Source organism: Elephas maximus, chromosome 4 (genome assembly GCF_024166365.1).
Source record: "Elephas maximus indicus isolate mEleMax1 chromosome 4, mEleMax1 primary haplotype, whole genome shotgun sequence".
NCBI classification, from domain to species: domain Eukaryota; kingdom Metazoa; phylum Chordata; class Mammalia; order Proboscidea; family Elephantidae; genus Elephas; species Elephas maximus.
In genome coordinates this window covers 141,300,826-141,325,150 of record NC_064822.1, presented here as the reverse complement: position 1 = coordinate 141,325,150, position 24,325 = coordinate 141,300,826, and the positions used below count along the sequence as shown (strand labels likewise).

At 34.8% G+C, this 24,325-nt stretch overlaps 1 protein-coding gene across 6 annotated transcripts in view; it reads right to left on the bottom strand.

Moving 5' to 3' along the window:
- SYT1 (synaptotagmin 1) overlaps positions 1 to 24,325 on the bottom strand; it is a 624,978-nt gene that overhangs the window by 481,516 nt on the left and 119,137 nt on the right. For all 6 annotated transcript variants that reach the window (XM_049885168.1, XM_049885169.1, XM_049885172.1 and 3 more), the window contains one exon: positions 15,603 to 15,721. The gene's annotated coding sequence lies outside the window, so the exon portion shown is untranslated. The remainder of the gene's footprint in view (positions 1 to 15,602; positions 15,722 to 24,325) is intronic.

Below are 24,325 nucleotides of genomic sequence, written 5' to 3'. Positions count from 1 at the left end.
CTCCAAAAATGTATTAACAAAATCTTTTGAACATAACAGAATTTCTAAAATAAATACGTATCCTTCCAAAGTGACCATGGTGAAGGACAACACCCATTTGGGTATTTATTATTTTATAGTCATGCTTCATAGAATGTTAGTATTTCTCCATTTGGCATTGTGGCTATTTTTTTAATAAGAAACATCAGAAATACTGAGGCAGCTTTCCACCTATTTTCAGAGATTGACAAAGCTAATGGCATTTTTGGAAAAAAGGAAGATACGTATCTAATCCTTCATGTGTATATGGATAACCACTCATCACAGGCCAGAATCCTATTACAGAGAGACACATAAACAGATACATACTCTGTTGCACGTACTAAATTTCAGCCTTCATATCAAATGAATGGGTAACTTATACTCCGCAGGCTAAAAAAATGCATTTCAGGACATGAACAGAAACGCTTTCTTAATGTGGAAAAGTAATTTTTCCCTGCCAGAAGAAATTCAGATTTCAGTATATATAAACAAGAATCACTAGCTTTACTCTATTGTATAGCTATATTAATATATTGAACTATTAATTTCTGAACAATAAATAATAGACAAAATCATTTTCAGTCACTAGAATAGTTAGCTAAAACTTTGCAAAAATTGCAGTGAAACTGTTCTCACTGTTCATTAAAAAAAGAAACATCCTATTAATAAGAATTTTTTTACAAAAACATCTAATAGCTATCTTTAAACTTCATAATCGGTGCAGACTCAGAGATCTACAACCTAAAAAAAAAAAAGTGAACGTATATTAGAAATATACAGAAAGAAACTGGAAAAAATGACAGCAATATAAATTCAACTTTATGATGAACACAAAAGATTATTTTTTATAAGGTCAACTATATGCACATAAATCATCTTCCCTATTCACAAGAAATATTTCTTTCAGTAGAAAAACACAAACTTAGATTTTTGGTTTGAATGCTCTTGCCTATTCACAAAAAGCTGATGGGAAAATAGTAACCTTATGTTCACAGCATAATAAAAACCAGAGACGACCTAATATATACAGGGCACCAGGCCACATGAAAATTAGGCAAAAGGTTTAAACTATGCTGCATATAATTTCTCCTCTTTTCTATTTTAACAATTCTCCTCTTTCAAAATACTTTTATTGAGAGAAACAGGGATGTTGTTAAATAAAAATAGATTAATGCAAATTTTCCCAACTACAGAGAATGTTTATTGGATGAATACTTTTTGAAATTTTTGTTTTGCTGTTTTCAGTAGATTCTGTAAGAAGAATATTCTGCATCTTGGAGCTTTCTTCTTGTTGTTGTGTGTTGTCCAGTTAATTCCTACTCATAATGACACAATTTAACAGAGTAAAACTGCCCCATAGGATGTGACAGAGTAGAACTGCCCCATGGGGTATGACAGAGTAGTACTGTCCCATAGGATGTGACAGAGTAGAACTGCCCCATGGGGTATGACAGAGTAGTACTGCCCCATGGGGTATGACAGAGTAGTACTGCCCTGCAGCGTTTTCTAGGCTGTAATCTTTATGGGAGCAGATGACCAAGTGTTTCCTCCTGCAGAGCTGCTGGTAGGTTAGGACTGTAGACCTTCTGGTTAGCAGCTGAGTGCTTAACTATTGCACCACCAGGGCTCCTTCTCATGGAGCTTACTGATCTTAAATCATTTTATAAAGTTTTATTAAAAAACCCTTTGCCGTCGAGTTGATTTTAACTCACAAAGTCTTATTACCAAAAAAAAAAAAAAGCCCATTGCTGTTGAGTTAATTCCAACTCATAGTGGCCCTATACAAAGTAGAACTGCCCCACAGGGTTTCCAAGGAGTGCCTGGCACATTAGAACTGAAGACCTTTTGGTCAGTAGCCATAGCTCTTAACCACTGTGCCACCAGGGTTTCCAAAGTCTTATTAGGGTCTAAATTATGAAACTGAAAAACAGAATTTCCTTCCATTTATACTCAGGAGTTAATCAACAATAATTCACAAATACCCAATATTTGCAGAATTAAAAATCTTAAAACAACACGAAGAATTCATAATGCCTTCTCCCTGGAATGTATCCATTAATATGAAAGGGGTTCATGAGGGGTGGTGAGCAGGAGGCATCAACATGATCATTTCCTACTCTGTCCCTGGAGGAGTTGCTTAATCTTGGATGCCTATTCCGTCGTCATTTCTTCTCCTTTGCAATCTCAGTATCCATTTTTATCCTTCTGGAAAGAGGATTTTTTTTTTTCCCAAAGTATTTTTCCTGACTATCCCTTGCTCCAGAGTATAATATCAAAACAAAACAAAACAAAACTTACCACCTAGAAAATTGTGATATTGTGCCCATGTTTCAGGAAACCTTCAGGTTTATTACATTAAGCCTTCCAAGTACTTTCAATACATTTATCTATAAATATAAGTATTAAAAAAATGTATTTCTCCATTGCCAGGCAGGACTGTATTAAAACTTTGCACAAGATAGATTCTGTCTAAAAAAAAAAAAAAAAAAGAACTGATATCAACATTTCCCTTATGCAGAACCTTGTATCATCTACCACTCTTTCCAGATATTATACTCTGGAGCAAGAGAGGGTCAGGGAAAAAATATTTTAGGAAAAACAAAATCCTCTTTCTAGAACTTAAGTGAATTTCTCTCACTTTTGTCCTCACTGTTCAATGTTTTCTTGTAACAGCCTGTATTTATTTTAAATCAGGGCTTTTAACCAGTTTGAACTGGTTTAGTCATCACCAATGGAGCAAAATTGGAACAGACTCGAATTTTTAAAAATTGGGTGAAGTAGAATGATAAGCAGAATGAGAAAAATTACAGGTAGAAGCTCTAGAATGGGAGACTCCAAAGAGGTGTGATAAGCCCTTTCAGGAGCCTGACGCAGAAAATTGGATTATTGCCGGGACTGCGCAGAGCAACACACATTCAAAGCAGCGCGGTTGGCCGCCATTTTTGACTGGGACACCACTGTTTCTGACTCTGATGATCAAGAGATATGGTTGCTATGCAATGCGCATGTGGTCCTCCTTTTCTAAGACGGAGATTAAGTTTCTAGCAGGATTTCAACCTATAATTTTTCCCGTTCAGTTTATGGTTCCACTTCATCCACATTTAAAAAATCAGGTCCGTTCAGGTTTTGCTTCATCTGCCATGACTGAACTAAGCAGTTTGAAACCCTGATTTAAATTCACATTTGATTTTTTTTTTTCCTCATGTTAACATTTTGAAATTTCTTTTTCTTTCTTTTTTTTTTTTACAAGGTTTTGTCATAAACCTTAAATGACTTTCATTTTGTTGCTCTATTCTCTCTTTTAATTCTTGATACTCTTTTTCAATTATGGGACCTAAATTTTAAACTCAGATCTCTAACAAATTTATCATACACAGGATCATTCTTCTTATGTTTCTGTATGAATAAACCTGTCGCTCTTGAGTTGATTCCGACTCACGTCAACCCTATAGAACAGCGTAGAACTACCGAAAAGTGTTTCCAAGAAGCAGCTGGTGGATTCCAACTGCCTACATTTTGGTTAGCAGACAAGGTCTTAACCATCGTGCTGCCAGGAAAATACTTGTTTTAAATAGCAGCATATTGCCAACTCTTCAGCTATGTGAACCAAAACCCTCCTTTAATTGTCTGCAGTATTTTACAGCAAATTGTTATTCATCTTTATACAGTATTTTTCTTCTACAAATATGCTCTTCTACCCTATTTTTACACAAATAGTAAGCACCTTCTACATTTGTTTGCCAATTACATCCTCCCCCAGTGAGGTATTTTCGTAAATGTTGCTATGCTAGTTTTTTTATACATTGCTGTAAAAAAAAAAAAAAAAAATTGGTATAACGCTTACAAAAGTACCTTGCAGGGGGAGGGCATGGTTGGCAAACAAATGTAGAAGGCATGCATTATTTGTGTAAAAATACACTAATATTTTCCCATTAAATTCCATTCTTTATTGTTTCCTAGTTTATGATTATACTGATAAATAAATACATTAGCTGTAGGAATTAAAAAATAATATACTGGTTATATGCCATTGTGTTGTAGAGATGTTCTTAATTTTTAATTATCTTGACAAATTGTGTCCAGGGTGTAAGAAACCATCACAGATGTGCAAAGGGTTGTAATTGCTTGTGATTGTTCTATCTAATCTAATATAGTGAAAGTTATTTATAAAGATTTATTTGTCTTAGTAGTTGGTCTATCTTTGGTAACTCTTAAGTTTTGAATCTAGGTAAAGGCACACTCTTGCTAATCTACTTAGTAGTTAGAGTATCTTTCCTTATGCTAAGGAACTCTGACAGTGCAGTATTTAAGCGCTCAGTTGCTAACCTAAAATGAGTAAGAATCAACTTGATGGCAGAGGTTTTGGTTATTTCCCCTATGCTAGAATTATCTTGTGTCCTTCTCAGAATAACGTTTCCCTATGAAGAAGTTGTTTACGATCCTAAACTGTCTTGCAAGAACTTACCCCAATTACCCCAGCAAACTTTTCCAAAATCTCTATCTCACCTATCCTTTATTTAACAAGTATGTTTGGAAAATAGATGACAAAGTTTTAGCTACTAAGTTGCTTATAAGGTTTTCATACCATTGCAGAACATTAGAGCAGGATGGACGTTTATATAGGTACACACCTAAATGATGGTTCAGAAACTAGAAGGATTATTTTAGGTAAAAAAAAAAAAAAAAAAGATTTAACATCTGAAGTTGCTATGAAGGAAAATGGCAATATAATAGCTTAGATAACTGAAGAAGTCAATGATCAAGACAGTGTATGGAGATAAGTTTCCGTCTCTTAATCCATTAATCAGCTGTCAAAAGAACACCTCTCTGACACCATTAGACTTTCAGACATTTGATATACAGGAATATGTCAGCAATGCCTTTGAATCTTTAATCAAATTCCATTGATGATAACTTGGTTTTAGTTCAATGAATCCAAGAATAACAAATTTGTCAAGCCATAAACACTTACAATCAGGGTTTCACCATAATACAGTGAAAATATATTTGGCTACTCAAAATTGTTTATGAGTGGTGAGCTTCCTTTGTCATTTTCTGAAAAGATCCATTTATTTTACTCTTACTCTTGAAAAATAGTTTAAGTATGGGAAATTGTCCCTGCTAGTGTTTTCTTTCAGCACCTGAAGCTGTTTTTCATTGCCATGATGGCTTTTTTAGTTGATATCTATTATCTGTTTTTCCTTCTTTATACATTGTCTAACTATTTTCTCTGATATTTAAGATCTTTTCATTGTCTTTGGAATTCTGTGGCTTTGTTATAATGTCTGTGTTTGAATTCATTTTTATCTATCTGGCTTGTACTCATATCTTTCTTCAAATCTGGAAACTTCAGCAATTATCTTGCAATTCTATTCTTCTGGAATTTCTAGTAGACATTTGGTGAGATTTCCAATTCCATTTTTCCATGTCTCTTAACTTCTCTTTCACATTTTCAATCTCTTTTTAACATTCTGGGCTTTATCCCAGAAAATTTCTTCAGCTATAACTCAGCTTATTAATTTTTTCTTAGGTTATTCCTCTTCTTCTGCTAAAAGTCTTCACTAAAATTGTAAATTTGAAAGCTATATTTTTCTTTTCCTTGGACATTATTTGTTCTTTTTCAAATCTTCTCAGTTTTTTCCCAGAGTGTCCTACTCTTATTATGGTTTTTCTTGTTTTTTCTGTTTAATCACTTCAGTTTATAATTTCTTTCAAATTGTTATCTTAAATTAGTAGGATTCTAATCTGGTTTGTAGTGGCTGCTTATTCTTTTCATGTTGGATAATTTTCATGTGTGGTTTTATTATTGTGAATTCATCTTCAGGGGAATTTGTTTCTTCTAAAGCAGTTATATGGGTCCTGGTTCAGAGATGTTTTTCTATAGAATTGGGGGTTGACATTAATTTATATAAATTTTGGGGAATTCATACACTATTAATAATATAAATTTGAGTCCCATACTGGTACATGGAAGAAGCCTAAGGTTGTGATTTGTCACAGAGCTTTTTCTTTTTTTTTTTTTTCTTTCTAGTCATTCAGATACGCAGACAGATAAGTCTCCAGTTATTTCCCTGGATCAGTGGGTACAGTTTTCTTGCTTCTTCATTCTCTTGGGTATATATTCAAGGTATGTTTAGCTGTACACTATTTAGGGTTAAATGCATGGCAAAATGAAGGCTCTTTTAAATGTCTAAATTTTGCACAAATATATTCACATAAAAAAACAACACTAAATAAGCCAATAAAACTTTTGCTTCTATCAAATTATAATAAAATGTTTTAACTTGTCCATAATTATTTTATTACACTGAAAAAATATCAGCAGACACAAATGTAAAAAAAAAGATTTTTATTATTTAAATTAGTGTGATTCTATTATAATTAAGTGTTGTTTTAAATATTAATAGTTTATTTTTAAGTTATAATTGGTTTAAGTGAAGTTATCAAGAATTAATGTACTATTTCTATAGCTCTTTTCAGTTACTGGTTTATCCCCTCTTAAAGACTGGATACACTCTTAAAAATTGCTATGTATTCTTTTCTCATCATCTGTTTACTCCTTTATATTTAGTATCCACAATTCAATTATTTTTATCCATATTACCACAATGAACTCTCATAAATCTACTGGATTTCTCAGAATTCTCAGAAACTGTTCTTAAGGATACATATAATCCTTAGTAAATTTAAGATTGGCTAGTCCAACTCAATCCAAACAAAAGTTATTTTGCCAGACAGTCAGAAAAACAAAGCAGAATATTTATTTTAATGTGTCCCAGGATAGAACTGTTAGTTATTGGAAAATGTAATTAAGAAAAATCCCAAGATCAAAGAAGATGCCTTTTGAGGCTTAGTCTGTGGGTTATTTGATTCCCTAATGGCCACATTGCAGCCAGTATGACATTGCTTACGCCTAGCTGTATGAATTAGGTTTCCCAGGTAGTTCAGCATTTTCTTATGAATAAGAAACCTACGAATGTCATTGTACTTTCCCTAGAAGAAAAGGGAACATCTTAAAAGAGTTAAAACAAGTGTGTTGGAATGCTTTTAGTGCGTGGTTGACAATGATAAGAATTAATAAGTTTAAAGCTAAGAATGGGATCATTCACTGGCAAAAACTTGGAGGAACAAAGTTGGAGAAGAATATGATTAGAGTTATTGGATGGCCAGTATTTCAGTATGTTTGAGTATTTATGTATTTGTTTCCTTGTTCATGGTCTGCCTCTGCACTAAAATGAAACCTCCCTGTGGTCAGGGGCCCAAGCACAGAGCTTGATAGAGGTATTGGAGGGGCTCAACAAAATCATTGTTGAGAAATATATGTGTAAACTCAGCTTCAGTGAATGGACAGGGTTGTTGGACCAGGGGAGAATAGGAGAGAGAGAGATTGATTGGAAATTTACGTGTAGGGAACATTATCCCATAAGTTTTATATGTGAAGATAACTAACAATATAGTATTGGTCAGGTAATTTTGGAAATATCACTTCAAACAGATCAGGGAACAAAAGAACTTGAAAAATTCACACCAGGTTGGGAGGTGATACCAGGGTCCTCTTATTAAGCCAGGTTTTCAGGGCAGTGTTTGGGAGCTGCCATATAGAAATTGAGATAACTCAACAGAGGCATTGGCAGTTTCCGTTCTAAGATTCTGCTTTGAAAGATGTCAGTGCTCCATCTTATTCTCTGCTTTGTGACTTGAGAATGGAAATGAAAGGAGGGATTCATTATATTTAAAAATCACTTTCAACTACTTTCTTCAATGGAATACCTTTTTTCCCCCCAGCAGAATTTCCAGGACTAAGAGGGGTTTTAGAAATTTACATGATAACTTTCTGTTATGTCTCAACCAAAACAGTAGTAGAGATTCTGGAAATTTTTCTTTTAAACATTTTATTTTACTGAGAACTAGACTTTATGAAGAATTGTTGACCCTTTTTCCAGGATGACTTTCTAACTCCTTGCTGCTTATACCATAAAAAAAAAAAAAAAAAGATTAGCCTAATTGTGAAACTTAGATCAGATGAAGGGATGCTGTAAACTAGAAGGCTTTATTTTGAAATTATTATTATTTTTTCTCCACTTTGAATGAAGAGTTTTAATCACAAAGAAATAATTCTGTTTGCTGGTCTACCCCTAACAAATGTTCTTTAGATTAAATTTAAGTGATGGGGGCTCAATCTAGGGCTGCTAAGACCTCCTTGAAGTCCAGTAAATGGAGGAGGAAGAAGACAGATAACCTCTTAAAAAAAAAACTTTTTTTTTTTCCTTAGGCCTTATTCCCTAGGTTATCCATATACTCAGGCTTCCATCTCAAGGCGCAGATGTCCCCTGCTCTCACCATCCATCCAACTTCAGTGAATAGAAATTAAAAAGAAAGAGTAAAATATAAAATACTAAAATTCAAACAGAAAAAAAATTCTTTGTGACCTAGTATTTGGGCTAAAAGTAACCAAATTAGCACAGTGTCTAATAAACTGGGTTGGCATTCAATATATATTTGGTAAATTAAATGAAAAAACTGTAAGGGTTAATGCAGCTAATGGGTAAGTTGGGTCCAGTTGGAGACTTAATGCTGAAACTTTTGAAAGACACAGAGGGTAGAAATCTTTGGAAAATGGAGTGGTGGTTTGAGCTATTGAGAGAAAAAGCCATCAACAAAAAGTCTTAAAACTTGTCCTGTGATTCGTGCCTCCGGTTAGTGCTCAAGTCAACATCAATAAACAGAGAGCATTCAAACAAGGCAGGAAGATGAAAGACCATAGAGAGTGTTGCTGAAGATTAGGTGTGAGATCATAGGGTGTGTTGGAAGCCGGGCCCCAGTTGGAAACTGCATAGTCTGTATAAGACATTTACATTTTTTAAAGCCAACAATAAAAATAAAACAAGACAAAACCACTGTGCTGGCCAAACCAAATATTTCGGTAGGCTGAGTTTAGTCCTTGGGTTGCCAATATGGAACTTCCTATAAGTATAAGTAGTGCAGAGACACTGTCAAAACTGCATGATGTAAACTGAAAGTATCAACTCAAAGAAGTGAATGCTTTACTCTATGAAACTTCTGTATGTTGATTCATCCCCCTTTCTCGTATCTTCCATAAAGTCTTTGAAGTCCATAAATACCTCCCTTTACTACCAAACACCACTTTCATCTCCAGGAGTATAACTTCATTGTTTTTATATTTATAACTAACTGTATATAGTGTAATGACAAAATCTGATTGATTCGTTCCAAATATTTTTCAAGATCTCACATTCTTTGGAATTTGTCACAGCCAAACACAAAGAGCTGGTCCATGCTTATACCACCTCACTGACTGACGGCCACGACACATTTTAGATATTTAAGAGAAGATCTAGGCTTCTCTACTTTAAACTGTCTTATACTCAGAGACAGCCTTTTCTTTTGACAACTGCCATTTTTATTAGTTCATTCTTCTCCAAGGGAGCCTAAAAACACTTCCAGCTGCTAACACCAAGGTCTTTATTAGCTGAAAGAAACTTACACAAACAGTATAGTCCATTTTTTTTTACTCCAGCCAACCTGATCTATATGTTTGCTAATTTCTTGCTCAGTTCTGTCTTCATCTTATTCATTCATGTATATTTGTTCATTGTCTCTGCTTAACTATTTACTTCACCTGTCTGATTTCTAAATATATGTGTAATTATTTCAGTGTTGACTCATAAGAGAATTGGATATACCTGTTCCCCTGAATTACAGACATCAGCATTAATGAACACCCTCTGCATTTAATATTTAGTTTAATATTTCTTGGCTACCCATACTTAAAGGAGCCCTGATGGTACAAATGGTTAAGCTCTTGCCTGCTAACTGTAAGGCTGTAAGTTCAAACCCACCTGCAGCTCTGCAGGGGAAAGACCTGGGGATCTGCTTCCATAAGGATCACAGCCAAGACCCCACAGTCACACTGGGTTGCTATGAGTTAAAATCAACTCTACAGCACCTGACAACCACCACCACCACCCATACTTGAGGCAATTTTGCTCCTGAACGTTTAGCTCTGCCCTACATCTCTTCCCTTTATTTCCTTTTCCTCTACTGAGGGGAATAGTGCTTGTGTTATAACTCCACTTTCTCTGTCTTTCACTCCACAGCTCAGATTTATCTTAGACCATGAGGCTCAAAGGTACACACACAATTTTCTATAGCCCCTATTTTGCTGTCCTCCATCCCAAATCTTGCCTCATTATTCTAGAAAAATCTCCTACCCCTTCTTTCAATTTCTCATTTATTTACAATCAAGGTTGCTTTCCTGTAGCACTGAAATTCACAGTAAATAAAGACATTTAAAAAATATATTTTCTGTAAAAAAAAATAGTTGGTTTAATTTTTGAAATCACACAGTATTGTTTTCTACTATGTTTTACTTCAGATCTCTGATTTTACAAATTGTGTGGTTTGACTACAATTTTGTGCATAGTCTTAACATTGAGTCTTGGGATCTAACATAATTTATAACATTGTTTCTGAGGGAAAATGTTTTTTGAGTCCCAAACACTTATTAATGAAACTTTCAAAACACAATGTAGTTGTAAGTTAGTGCTTGCCTGTGCTGTAAATGTGATTTTAAAAACCAGCCGAAAACTAAGGATTTTTTGGTTTATAAAAGGATTCTTAATGGATCCAGAAAGCAACTTAATTTGTTCTCCTCTTTTTAGGCCATGTTTACTTTATAACATAAGCTAACCTGCAAAACCTAAAGTCTTTGACAATTTCTCCTTTTTAGACCCTTGTCTCAGTGGAGTCTGCCATGTAGGAAGCAAGAATTAATTTTATGGGTCAAACATTCTCTGTAGTTGTCCCACTAGAACTAATGTTGCTTTTTACTCTCTTCCAGTGCCTGAGGTAATCACAGCATTCTGTCTTTTCACGGTTCAGGAGACAGTTCTTTGTCCCCTAACTCTCATTTATGGCGTACTTACTTTAAAGTTTGGCATACTAAATTGGCAAATGACATCCACTTCTTTGCAATAAAAAGAAAATGAGAAAATTCTCTTGCTAAGATTAGATAATATAGAAATGATCACTTATGAAAAAATGGAGAACATCCCTCCCCAAAAGTTAATGTAGATGTATCCATATATTATCTTTTTAAAAGTAGCCTCAGGAGTCTTTCTAATGGAAATAGTAACAAAAATACCCATTGGGATTCTTAAAGAGGTACTTAGACACAGCACAGCACATGTTAAAAGACAGACTTGCTATTTGGAAAGTTTTGTAAAATTAAATATTCAAATGTGAAAATAATAATTAATTTTACAAATTATGCATTTAATACCTTTTATTATTATTATAGATAGGGAATCCCGGTGGTGCAGGTCAGCAGTTAGAACTCTCCTTTTTGCAGGGGAAAGATGTGGCAGTCTGCTTCCATAAAGATTACAGCCATAGAAACACTACGGAGAGGTTCTACTCTGTCCTATGGAGTCACTATGAGTTACAATTTACTTGACAGCAATGGTTTTTTTTTTTTTTTGGTATTATCATAGAGATAGTTTATTTTGGGGAAACTCTGTCAGTTTGTCATACTGTGGCAGCTTGTGTATTGCTGTTATACTGGAAGGTTTGCCACTGATATTTCAAATACCAGCAGGGTCACCCTTGGTGGACAGGTTTCAGCAAAGCTTCCAGAGACAGACTAGGAAGAAGGACCTGCCAGTCTACTTCTGAAAAAATTGGTCAGTAAACTAGCTAGTCAAAGTAGAGTCGACTTAATGACATGGATGGAGTTAAGCTTTCAGGATCTTCATTTGCTGATGTGGCACAACTCAAAATGAGAAGAAACAGCTGCGAACGTGCATTAATGATCAGAATGTGGAATGTACTAAGTATGAATCTAGGAAAATTGTAAGTCATCAGAAATGAAATGGAACACATAAACATTGATATCCTAGGCATAAAAAGAAATCTGTTGCCGTCAAGTTGATTCTGACTGATAGTGACCCTACAAGACAGGCTAGAACTGCCACATAGGGTTTCCAAAGAGCAGCTGGTGGATTCAAACTGCTGACCTTTTGGTTAGCACCCATAGCTCTTAACCACTACACCACTAGGGCTTCATCCTAGGCATTATTAGTGAAATGGATTGGTATTGGCCATTTTGAATCAGATAATCATATGATCTACTATGCCGTGAATGACAAATTGAAGAGAAATGGTGTTGCATTCATCATCAAAAAGGACATTTCAAGATCTATCCTGAAGTACAGTGCTGTTGATGATAGGATAATATCCATATGCCTACAAGGAAGACCAATTAATATAACTACTATTCAAATTTATGCACCAACCACTAATGCTAAAGATGAAGAAATTGAAGATTTTTGCCAACTTCTGCAGTCTGAAATTGATCAAACATGCAATCAAGATGTGTTGATAATTACTGGTGATTGGAATGCAAAAGTTGGAAACAAAGAAGGATCGATAGTTAGGAAATATGGCTTTGGTGATAGAAATGATGCTGGAGATGGCATGATAGAATTTTTCAAGATCAATGACTTCTTCATTGCAAATGCTTTTTTTCAACAATATAAACAACAGCTATACACTTGGACCTCATAGAATGAAAAACACAAGAATCATATCGACTATACCTGTGGAAAGAGACAATGGAAAAGCTCAATTTCGTCAGTCAGAACGAGGCCAGGGGCTGACTGTGGAACAGACCATCAATTGCTCATATGCAAGTTCAAGCTGAAGAAAAAGAAATTTAAAACAAGTCCTCAAGAGCCAAAATAGAACCTTGAGTATATCCCACCTGAATTTGGAGACTATCTCTAGAATAGATTTCACACATTGAACACTAATGACCAAAGACCAGACAAGTTGTGGGAAGACTCAAGGACATCATACACAAAGAAAGCAAAAGGTCATTAAAAAGATAGGAAAGAAAGAAAAGACCAAAATGGATGTCATAAGAGACTCTGAAACTTGCTCTTAAATGGAGAGTAGATAAAGCAAATGCAAGAAATGATGAAATAAAAGAGCTGAATAGAAGATTTCAAAGGGTAGCCAGAGAAGACAAAGAAAAGTATTTCAATGAAATGTTCAAAGACCTGGAGTTAGAAAACCAAAAGGGAAGAACATACTCGGCATTTCTCAAAGAACTGAAGAAAAAAATTCATGACTCAAGTTGCAATTTTGAAGGATTCTATGGATAAAATATTGAATGATGCAGGAAGCATCAAAAGCATATGGAAAAAATACACAGAGTAACTATACCAAAAAGAACTGGTTAACGTTCAACTATTTCAGGAGTTAACATATGATTAAGAACTGATGGTATTGAAGGAGAAAGTCCAAGCTGCACTAAAGGCATTGGCAAAAGACAAGTCTCCAGGAACTGACAATTATCAATTGAGATGTTTCAACAAATTGATGCAGTGCTGGAGGTGCTCACTCATCTATGCCAAGAAATTTGGAAGACAACTACCTGGCTAATCGACTGGAAAAAGAGGAAGACCCTCGATGAGATGGACTGACATAGTGATTCAACAATGGGCTCAAACATAACGATTGTGAGGATGATGCAGGACTGCGCAGTGTTTCGTTCTATTTTACATAGGGTCGCTATGAGTGGGAACTGACTTGATGGCACCTAACAACAACACAAACCAATGGATATTTGTGTCCTTAATTAACACTAAACATTGAATTTTAAATTTCTAAATATTGTAGACAAATGCTTTGTGCGGCCTCAGAAAATGTAAATATGTAGGAAAAAATTAATATCCAGACACAGTGGCTCCAACAATGGGCTCAAGCATAACAATGATCATGAGGATGGCACAGGACCTGGCAGTGTTTTGCTCTATTGTACATAGGGTCGCTATGAGTAGGAACTGACATGAGGGCACCTAATGATAACAGGTTTAATTTACTTTCAGTGATTTTACTTTTGATAGCAATTTTATGTCTACAGTTTTTAAATGTTTCCTATCAGTTATTTCCTTGCTCTCATATTGTAGAGCAGGTTCTTAAAATTTGGAGTACATTAGGATCACCTGGTAGGGATATTTAAAATATGGCTGATTCTAAGGGGCCATTCCCAGGGCTTTCTGATTTCAGTAAGTCTGGCATGGAGCCCAGGAATGTGTATTTCTGTAGGCTGGCTTCAGACCACATTTTGAGACATTTTGCAAAATAATTGTGGAGTAGAAGCTTAAATTGTTTCTAAAAGACATCTAAGTGGAAGAGAACAAAATAGAAATATTTTAAGAGCTGTATAATAAGAATCACACTGCCAGCACATGCCCTTCATTATAAGATGATTGAAAAACATTAGTACTGTGGCAATAATTTCGTAGGAAACTAAAGTGCTTTGAATTCTGGTTATATGAATTTTCAGAACTACTTTTGTTTTAACAAACTATATTCTGACTTTTGAAAAGAAATTATGATATTTTGAAAAAAAAGTATAGCAATAATAACAGTGATCCTACAATGTAGTCTCATACTGCAAGAGAGATAGGAGACATTTCTAGTATTGAGATAGTTCAGTCTCAAAAGGTGAAGGTCTTGTATATAACACAAGTCAGTTGAACAGATGTATTTAATAAGTAGATGAATTTCTAGGAGTGCATAGTTGGTTTATTTTTATATCTTTTTTCACCAACTGACCCATTGTATCCAACGTCCTCAGAAAACAACTAAGATAAAGTAATGCTATAAAGTTTGAAGACAGTTTTGCATTGTAACATTATTTCTCTCACGTACAATAAAATTGATATGAAAGGCAATTCTTCAGAAATTGAACTTTTCAGTAACGTGGTACTCCAAATAAAGATCAGTGAGATAATTTAATCATTTCTAATTTCCTTCCTAGAACTGTGTTTATGCCTAGTGAAAGTGTTTTAGAAATGACTTAGCTCAAAGAAGCAATTTGATTGGTTAATGAAGAGTCTAAGAATGATAATTTAATTTGATGGAATTCATTAGTTAAGACATTCAAGCAGATACTTTACAACTCTAATTATGTACTCTAACATATGTAGTAGTCACAATGTGATATATGTGCTTCACTTTTGAATTAGGCATATGTGAAAGAACATGACATAGTATTATGTCATAGAATTAGGCACAAAGATACAAGAGCCTGAAACAAGTTCTGCTTTCTACTCCCAACCCCATCTAATACTCCTGCTAAAGTATCATCTGTACAGCAGGGCAGCAAAGCACAGAGGCAGACGCCATGGCATGTTTTTTTAGAATGCAAGGCTGCTCTAGATCATCTACAGATAATGAACTATGACAACTTTGGATTTGATGAAGTACAAAATGAGAGTGGGAGAAAGCAAACGTGTTATACAAGCATCCAGTCAGTCACCCATCAGCTGAACTAACCAGCACTTCAGAAACATTAATGTAATCAGTAGTTTTAAGACACGTGACAAATATGAATATTTCCTTTAATATCTTAAAACCTTTTTTTTTTTTTTAAAGTAAAGGTATAGTTCTTTAATTTTCTGCACATAAAATTTCTTCCACATATCACATCAAAAAAGCAAGGAGGGTTGATCATCAACAAAAACTATCGAAAGTTTCTTTTTCCCAAATACCTTAATCAGACAGTCCCAGCACAACTTCCGGGAATGAAGCAAATGTCAAGTGAATGGTCTTCCAATGTGGGTCTAGGTGTTCGTTACTCAAGCACTTGCTGGTTGTTCTCTGTTTTCTCCTGAGAAAGAAAAATAGGAAGAATCCATGAAAATGCTGGCCTGCAACTCTGCACTTGCCTTTACTACTGACTTCTGCTTATGTAGCCCATTAACTGTTCACAACCTACTCTAGCTTCCTCAGTTCCTGGTTGTGTTAGGTGCTCCAGGCTAAGAGCCAATAGGTATGAATCATGCTAACATAAAAGAAAAAAATCTAAAAGAATAAATGTTCCAAAAAGCAACCTTTTCATATTTCTTCTAACATCACCTGTTCCATGGCATTGGTCTATAGAGAGAAACAGCATGTGCTGCCACAGAAGGTACCCCGTGGAATTACCAACAGCAGGGAATTATCTCCAAGCAATTCACACTTTGTTTTGCTAACAAGACTCTGGGTAGGATACTGGAGTGCTATCCTTCTCTGGCAATGTTCCCTACCCCCCTTTTGAGAATTATTGAAAAGCTAACTGAGTCTATTTTGTTTTGTGAATCTCTTTGTAAGCAACAGCAGCTGCAGCAGTGCTAATAAAAAGGAAAGACATTGCTATTTACCCAGACGGCCATTCAAATACTGCACAAACAAAACCATCCGAGTTATAGAAGAGCTCTATCAAATATTTTTATAGTTTCTCTTCCTTCCTTGCTTTTTTCCTCCTTTCATCTTCCCTCACTTCCTTATTTCTTCTCCATTCTTTTATTTCATTGCTTTAATTCTTTCTGTTTTCTTTAGTATATTTATAAACATACTGTTCTATTCTTTGTTAAAGAACTGAAAAATATAATTTTTGTCTCATATTCCACAACCAATTTACTGTCTTATATTTGAGGTTTGAAGCAAGGGTTTTAGAATATGAAACCTAAAAAAACTAAATAAAGAAAGTAGCACGATTCACAAATGTAGAAACATAGGTAGGGAGAATTTGAGTTATCAGCTAAATCTTACAGTGCCAATTAAGAATGGATACCTTTCCGATTCCGGTGGTTCTGATATGAATCAGACCATTGTGCTCTCTTTACAGTTTGGTTGTCAATTCTCAGGAGGAAGCTAACATGGCAACTAACACTTGTTATCTGATGATTCAAGGTTTCCTACTGCAAGATAAATGAACACACAATCCCCTGCAGCTTTCATCATATTCTGAATGGAATTTTGTAGTTCTTTTGTAGTTATTAAGCAGACCTATTTGCCAACTAATGAATGAGAATTGTTTTAGCATGAATCCATGTAGGAAGATCTTCTGAGGGTTTAGTGGATATGGGAAAAATTTAGTCGTTGTTTAAAAGAATGGGTGCTGGGTAAGAGAGTTTTATTCCTTCAGTGGCTACTGAGCTATATTTTGCTCGGCTGAGAGAGACAAGGGATAGGTGACTCCAGCTCAGGCTGTTTGAAGTGTAAGCACTTATTTATCAACTGACAATTCATTCAGTGAGTACTGAGTGTCTTTTACAGGCCATTCTGTTTTTGATGTTGTTGGCTAGGTCCTGGGCATTAAAAAGAGAAAAGATATATATGTAGTTTCTTGCCTCTGAAAAAGTCGGGGAGACAGTTAAAGAAATAAATAAGATATTATTAATTGAAAGTGCCACAAAGGAGATTTTGGGTGTGCTAGATACTGAAGGAGTCTTCTTGTCATCAAGGATAATTGCAATTTCTCACTTCGAAATAGGTACAAAATATTAACAATACTGTGTGTGTTCTTCAGACTGTTGGGTGTGAAGTGATAAAACTATAATAAAGTCCTGAGCTATCACCACCTGGGATTATGTTGTAGTTTATAAAATTGTGGTTTTTCACAATGCAATCCTTTTCAACACTGATTCCAAGCATAAAGTGATATTTCCTGCCAGAAAAGGTTTTAAACCTTTCTCCCGTGGCTACAAGTCCCAGAAGTTATCTGATTTCACAAAGGGAAAGGCCACCAGAGTAGAATTCTACATGTTAGAGAGAATACACACATTAACAATAACACACCCATTCTAGAAGTCAAATAGCAAAGATTAAAAACCATCTGTCATTGGGACTAGGAGTCTACGAGCAAGCAGTAGACTTCCAGCAGAGTCTGGGGTAGGAACAGTGTTTAACAAAGATTAGAAAACACAGATTAAACTAGAATAATTTGCCCAGTCACACTGTTTAAAGGATATTCCCAGCTCCCACCAAAACCCACATTGCCATGTGTTGCATAAAACTACATGTTGTAAATTAAAAACATTTTTGATCGAAATTCATTCTTTAATTCTCTGAGAATAATTTTCTAAATAACTACTCTGTGCCAGGCAGGGTACAAGACACTGAAGTACTCTGGCAAAGAAGAGAAACAGGTGCCCTCTCCCCCGTCCTCTCACCCTGCCCAAGGAAGCTTACAGTCTAATGGGATAGATGATAAACACCCCAAAAACCATTATATAATTAAAATTGTAATAAATTTCAAAAAGAAAAGGAAAGTGAGAGAAGGTGAACCTCTCAGAGTTGGCTTTCCTGCAGAAATCACTTTTAGGTTGAACATAAAAAGATGAGCAGGGATTATCTGAGTTTGGAGGTGGGTGGGGTAAGGAGGAAGGTTCTAAGGTGAGAACAATATGCTTGTGAAGCCCCTGAGGCAGGAAGGAGCTTTATGTGTTTGAGAAACTTAAACTAACAAAAATGTCAATATGATTGGAATACAGTAAGTATGGAGAAGCATGGAGGATGATGAGTCTCAAGGTGGGTTTGAACCAACATCAGCTGAAGGTTTCTGGGGAAATCCCTAAAGAATCTAATCCTTTTAGCTTTTAGCTGCTCTTTGAATAATTGATCGGGATGGAGTTGGGGATGGAGCCTGGTGGTACAGTGGTAAAGCACCAGGGTACTAAATGAAAGGTTGGTGGTTCCAACCCACAAGCTGCTCCTCAGGAGATAGATGTAGCAGTCTGCTCCGGCAAAGATTACAGCCTTGGAAACTCTACGGGGTGGTTCTACTTGCTATGAGTCCGAATTGACTGGACCGTTGTGGACTTGGGGGTGGGGGTGGTAGGGCTGAGGGAGGGTGTGAAGGAATATTTCTCATGGTTTTTCTTTTTTAAATTTCTTATACCTTTTCTCAAGAATAAAAACTATCATATTGATTAAAAAATAATTTTCTAGCTCCCTGAAGTTTAGTAGGTAGGTCTGTTTTCTAAATTTATAAGTGACACTTTATTTTGTACTTACATTATCTGATATATAGGTTTGTTATTTACCTTTTCCTTTCTCCACCATAATCTCTTGGGAAATCTGTTAGAGCTGGGATTTTTTTTCAAATTGGCTCATTGCTGCATATGTAGGGCCTAGAATATCACTTGGCATAGAATAGTAGTAGCTCAACGAATATATCTTGAATGACTAAATGAATGGATTATTTTAGAAATTATCTCCAAGATGCTAGCAATCATTTAGTGCTAATCTTCCCTAAAAGTTACTTTTATGAAAGACAAACTTTGCATGGTAAAGTGAACCATGTTAGACTAACAGAATGTGCTACTGCCATTTCTTCATTGAAAACAGTCTTTAGAGTTTTTGTAGTTTATGGAAAAGGTACAAATAAAAGCAGCTTAGTAAAAAAAAAGAAAATCTAGGCAAAGAAAAAAATCTGTGCAAGATAAAAGACGAGGAGGAGGTTAACACGGAAGCAAATACATTTGTTGTAGTATACTTCTCTTAAACTTTAGGTTTAATCATTATAGACTAAAACAACCAAAAAGCAAACCCATTGCCATTGAGTTGATTTCTCCCTGACTCATTTTTTTTTTTTTTTTAAGACGGAGAAGATCTGTCCCATAAAGTTTCCAAGGAGCACCTGGTGGATTCTAACTGCCGACCTTTTGGTTAGCAGCTGTAGCTCTTAACCACTACGCCACCAAGGTTTCCGTTATAGAATAAGGTTCAACCATTTTCAGGAAATTCTCCTCATGTTTTCATAAACTCTGAATCCTTTAGTTGCCATCAGTTTAGAGACAGATACAGATACTGGACTCTCCTTTGTTAGGTAAGTTTATAGGCATATACTATAAACTAAATTATACATTTTAAAATTTATAATATTGAGTTATGTTTTTATGGAATAGAGATGAATTCATAAAAACTCATAGTCAAAAGAAAAAATCTAATGAATTAGAAATTTTAATAGACTGGTTTTGATAGAGTGAGGTGATTATCAATTATCTTCTTCCAGTAAACATATGTCCTATATATCTTATTGGATTAGATAAGAATTGCTTTTATATATCAAACAGTTTAAATAATATGATAATGATTTTCCAAGAAAAACTGCCAAAGGTTATTTGCTTATGATACTTTTCACTTTCATTTATATATGTCAGTTTTTCCATTGTGTAATTTTTAAAAGGCTAATTTGAGTATTACTTTAATAAGGAAAATTAACTTTGCAGTAGTCAATGTAGGTTAAAAGATTCAGTAAACCGTGGCAAAGAAAATATAAATGATTCTTTATGATGCGTTAACTCAGATTTTTGACCTTATATATAAGCAAACCATACATGATATACCAGCAAATTACCCAAGATATTGACATTTAAAGAATAATTACATTTGAATATTCCTTGTGTGAAGATGCCCTATAAGATTTTTACGTAAGAGTCTTGCTTGTAATGGGCAAAGGCAGAAGGTGGGAAAGAAAGGAGCAGGGCTAGTCTTTTACTTGCGCGAATCAAAAAGTTTTTTCAGTTAAAGAAATAATGTAGGATTAGATGTTTGCAAATAATACTGGAATCACAGAATACAAAAGATACTTTAGAAATCAACCGGTGATGAGTTTTTTATTTCTGGGGACTATAGCTTCAGGAAGTCTGCAAATTCCTTGAAATATTATGTAATATCATATACATTTATGTATTTGTGCATTTTTCACCAGATTCTCAAAAAGGGTCAATGATTCCCTTCCTTGACCCTCTACTTTACCAAGCTTGATGTCCTTCTCCAGGGATTGTCCCTCCTGATAACATATCCAAAGCAAGTGAGACAAAGTCTCACCATGCTAGCCTTTAAGGAACGCTCTGACTGTAGTGTATGGTATGTTCACTGGCAGTGTATGGTATGTTCCCTATTTTTTCCCAACAACATGATTAAAAGGCATCAATTCTTCTTCAGCATTCCTTATTCATTTTCTAGCTTTTGTGTGCATATGAGAATGAGGCAATTGAAAATACCATGGTTTTATGATTACACACGGACAGACATATATATCCACTTCAGGAGATGAAAATCATAGTAGCTAATTTCATGCCAGTGTAAGAGCTAGGCCCAATCCTTAATTTAGCAGTAATTCTTAGATTGAATAAGCCAAGAAATTAAAAGTTTACTCTGAGCAGGAATCAGTTGTTGAAGGTCGAGCAGAGACTTTCTGATAAGTGTGAGTTAGAGAAGGAAAGAGGAAGAGCAATAACATGTAGGTGAGATTAGAAATCTAAAACAGAAGAACATTGACATATTTTCAAGTTTTTTAAATTCCTTGGTCAATATTTTTTTCAATAAAATATAGTTTATTAATGTTTATGCTATTTAACAAACGTAAACTTTTAAAGTTAGAAATAGTATTTATATTGTTATTACATATAACTAGTATAATTTTACTATAATCTCAATTTTAGATAAAAATGAATATAGTCTTATATGAAAAATATTTTTGTTTAATATTTATATAAAGGATGAATCAATCTTTTAAAAACTGTTATTTTTTTGGTTTTATTGGGTGCTGTCTTTAGACAGCTTGAGCTCAATGTAGGCTCCAGAGCTTCCTGGCTATAGTTCTTGGTTTCCTTATCTAAAAGAAAAAAATATTAATAGACATAAGAATCATCACTCGCCAATAGTAACTTGTCGATTGGATGAATTAATCTAAAATGTGTAGCACACAATAAGACCTTAACATTGGCTATTAATTTTAGTGTGTCTATTATTGTTATAATTATTCCTCGTTAAATAGTGTTAACACAAATTCAAATTAGAAAACACTATAGCCTAATGGGTCCCAATATTAAAAATTCAAAGAATTTATGATTATAGTATGTTAAAGTGTACCTCACTGTACAAGTTGTTATTTATATTTTTCATGCATGTGTCTTATCACCTTATCTTGCCTGTCTCTTTTTCTTTTTTTTTTAATTGTAGTGAAAACATGCACACCAGAATATTCTCCAGCACAACTTCCACATTTAAAATTCAATAATATTGATTATATTTTTCACATCGTGCCACCGTTATGGTTATTCTTTTTAAAACTATTCCACCACTATTAACATGAGTCGGGATCTACTTGACAGCAATGGGTTTAGTTTTTAATTAACATAAACTTAATACTCCCCAAACAAAAATTCCCACTTTCCCTTTCCCTTTCACCCCTGGTAACCATTAATAATCCTTGGTTTCTATATATTTGCTTATTTTATATAAGTGAGATCATACAGTATTTGTGCTTTTGTGACAGATTTATTTTGCTCAGCATAATGTTTTCAAGATTCATTTGTGTTGTGGCATGCATCAGAACTTATTCTCTTTATGGCTGCATGATATTCCATTGTATGTATCTGTCACATTTTGTTTATCCATTCATCTGTTGATGAATATTCCCATTGTTTCCATCTTTTATCTATTGTGAAAAGTGCTCCAAGGAACATGTATATACAGATTTCTCTTTGTGTTGCTGCTTTCACTTCTTCTAGGTATATACCTAGGCTGGAGCTTGTTGGGTCATATGATATCTCTATGTTCAAATTTTTGAGGAACGTCCAAACCATTTTCCAAAGTGGCCATACCATTTTACATTCCCATCAGCAATGAATGAGGGTGTCAGTTCCTTCACAGCTTTACCAACACTTGTTTACATTTTTTATCGTTGCCACTCTAATGGGGATGAGTGATATCATATTGTGGTTTTGATTTGCATCTCCCGAATAGCTAATGACGATGAGTAGCTTTTCATACTTGCTGCCATTTGAATACGTTCTTTGGTGAACTGTCTCTTCAGGTCCTTTGCCCGTTTTTTGATTTTTTTTTTTCTTTTATTGTTTTGCCTGCAAGTCTCTTGAGGGCAAAAGCTGTTTTATTCATTCATTTGTCCCTCTTTCTCATCTTCCCTCTCTCCTTCCTTTCTTCCCTTCTTCCCCTCATTTCTTCTCTTCTCTCTATCAACACATATTTATTGAGTACCTACCTTAGTGGCAGGTACTTTTGTAGGCCCGGAGTTATTGAGGTGAACAAGATAGATAAAGTCTGTCATCATGTTGCTTAAATTCTTGTAGGATTCAATTAAAACTTTTACTACTTGATACAGTCAATAGCAATACTGAGGTAGGAGCATATGCAAAATAAAGACATGATGAAAAACATACACAGTAAATGCTTTAGAAAATGTATGTGAATCATAAGAAATTAAAAAAAAGGAAGATGAAAACTTTCATAAAACTGGCAAAAAAAAAAAGTCACAAAAAATTAACTCCAATAAAGAAGGCAGAGTATACTGGCGTTGTCTGAATGGCTGTGTATTATTATCAGGTAAATAATTTCAACCTTTTTTTCATGTAAATAAGTGTTAAAGACACCAGGTTGGAGATGTTTATAGTTAAATCACAGTACTAAACCCCAAACCCACTGCCATCGAGGCGACTCTGACTCATAGCAACCCTGTAGGACAGAGTAGAATGCCCCATAGAGTTCCCAAGAAGCAACTGGTGGATTCAAACTGTGACATTTTGGCTAGCAGCTGAGCTCTTAACCACTGGGCCACCAGGGCTCCAAATCACAAATAAATATATTAAAATTTACAGAAGAGGCTGTGTATACTTTGATGAGAAAAACATATGAATGAAAAAAACAAATAAAGCAAATAATGGTTCATTTTAAACAAAATATTTAGTACAGTCTACATTTTTATGTCACATTGTCAGTGTCGGAAGAGTCCAGATACGAAAAAACCCAGGCATGGTAAGTACAGTACAATAGAATAAGGGTACCTCTATTGTAAAAAAAAAAAAAAAAAAAAGTCTCGTTTAATGTAAGGTTAACCACAAACTTTTGTTTCTAAAGTTAATAAATTACCTACTTTTTTAAAAGTGACACGTCTTCTATGTATGATTTGCGCGAAAACAAGGTAAAATAAGTAAAAGACACGATTTCAATCTCAGTTGAGCAGTTAGATTAAACATTTGCCTGTTTCTTAAATCAGATATGAAAGCATATCATTTTGCTCCAAAGAGTAAAGCTACCCAAGAATCAGCAACATTTTGATTCCATCAACTGTACTGGGGAAAAGGACACTAGGTTGTATATTTTTAGGCCGTAGAATTACTTTGTATTTCTAAAAGCATTGTGAACTACAGAAAACCACTCAGAAAATGAAGTTAAAAATTTATAACATTTTAAAGCCAAGCCCAACTAATGACTGAGACATTCATAATACATAGATGAAATTTTGTGTGTGCGTGTGCTTTAAGTGAAAGTCTACAAATCAGGTCAGTCTCACATAAAAAATTTACATGCACCTTGCTATACACTCCTAATTGCTCTCCCTCTGATGAGATAGCACAGTACTTCCCTCCTCTCTCTCTCCTCATGTACATTTGGGTAGCTTCTGGACACCTCTGCCCTCTCA